Source organism: Mirounga leonina, unplaced genomic scaffold (genome assembly GCF_011800145.1).
Source record: "Mirounga leonina isolate KUSES-001 unplaced genomic scaffold, KU_Mleo_1.0 Mir_151, whole genome shotgun sequence".
In the NCBI taxonomy this organism is placed as follows: Eukaryota; Metazoa; Chordata; class Mammalia; order Carnivora; family Phocidae; genus Mirounga; species Mirounga leonina.
In genome coordinates, this window is record NW_023270377.1 from 105922264 (window position 1) to 105923968 (window position 1705).

At 41.8% G+C, this 1705-nt stretch overlaps 1 pseudogene; it reads right to left on the reverse strand.

Annotated features, from left to right (window-relative positions):
* Window positions 1–1213: 1213 nt before the first annotated feature.
* LOC118012808 lies at window positions 1214–1375 on the reverse strand (annotated as a pseudogene).
* Window positions 1376–1705: the final 330 nt, after the last annotated feature.

Consider the following 1705-nt stretch of genomic DNA (forward strand, 5'->3'; position numbering starts at 1 on the left):
TATAATGTGTGTTGGCTTGGATCTCTGTAGGTTTATTTTATTTGGGACTCTCTTCAGTTCCTAGACCTAGATGTCTGTTCCCTTTCCCAAGATTAGGGAACTTTTTAGCCATTATATTTTTTTTTAAATAAGTTTTCTAGCCCTCTCTTTCTTCTCTTTCTGAAAGTCCTATAATGCGAACGTTTTAGTACTTAATGTTGTCTCAAAAGTCTCTTAAGGAATCTTACATTTATTTATTTTTTCTTCTTCTTGCTGCTTTGTCTGGGTGATTCACATTTCCTTTTCTTCTAGTCCACTAATCCATACTTTTCCTTCATCCAGCCTGCTGTTGAACCCCTCTGTTGTATTTTTCAGTTTGGTTAGTGTATTCTTAAGATCTGTACCTTTTGTTTGGAACTTTCTTATAATTTTTGTTGTTTTTTTTGAAGATCTCACTATGTTTATCCATTCCTTTCCCACTGCCAGGGAGCATTCTCCCATGTTTATGACTGTTGTTTATGTTCATTCTTTTGAACTCTTTATTAGGTAGATTGCTTGTCTCTGTTTCATTGATGTCTTTTTCTAAGGTATTGTCTGTTCTTTGTTGTTGTTGCTGTTGTTATTGTTGTTGTCATTGTTTGGAGCATATTCCTCTATCTCCTCATTTTTCCTGACTCTCTGTGTTGTTTCCATATATTAAAGGAATTATATCCCTTAATTTTGAAGGAGTGGTCACTGGAAGGCTTGGATGTGTTTCTTTTTGTGTTCTTTTCATTTTTATTTGTTTTCTGTGCAGTGCCCTATAAGTGGTATACTTCCAAACTTTGTCTTTACTTGTTTCAATCTCATGTGGCCCACAAACACAAGCCCCCCTGGCTAACAGTGCTAGACATTCAAGGGGTGTCCCCTTTGTGAGGTTAGCATGTCTTCTGGGTCTGGTGGAGTGGGTCTTGTTAGACAAACACCTCTTATGGGGCATGGCCACAGGGCTACGCTGGCGCAAGATGAGCAGCTATGGTGCCCACCAGCCCAGCTAGCAATAATGAAAGAAAGAAAAAAAAAAAAAAAAATGGTTCCACGGGCACCTGGGTGGCTCAGTTGGTTAAGCATCTGCTTTGGCTCAGGTCATGATCCCGGGGTCCTGGGATCGAGCCCCATGTCGGGGCTGCTTCTCTCTCTCCCTCTGCTGCTCCTCCTCTTGCTTGTTCTCTCTTTCTCTCTCTCTGTCAAATGAGAAAATGAAATCTTTTAAAAAATGGTTACAGCCAGTTCTGTGTCCCCAGAAAGATCTCCAGTTGACCCCTTGCCCCTCAGGTATACTTCCTAAGTTTTCAATTAGCAATAATCGTGCTTCAGATAAACCTCATTGGCTACGATACTGCCACTACGCAAAGCTTACACTTCCTAAGACTAGTAAAAAAAATCTCCCTGACATGTGGTGCAGTGCTTTTTAAGCTACTGCCTCTGCTTTCAGACTCCTAGTGAGTGAGTCTGTGCACAAGCCCTTCAGAAGTGAGATCCTGGTTCCCTACAGCCCTTCAGTTCTCCCAGACATTAGCCCCTCTAATTTTCAAGGCCTGTTGTTTTGGGGGAATGTCCCACAGGCTTGGGTTCCCAAAATGGGCTTGAACCCCTCACTCTTCAAAGAGCAGATGCATATTTGTGATACTCCTGCCTCTTATTGGCTGTTGTGCGGGGTATGGAGGTCTTGTCAAGACTGCTCTCT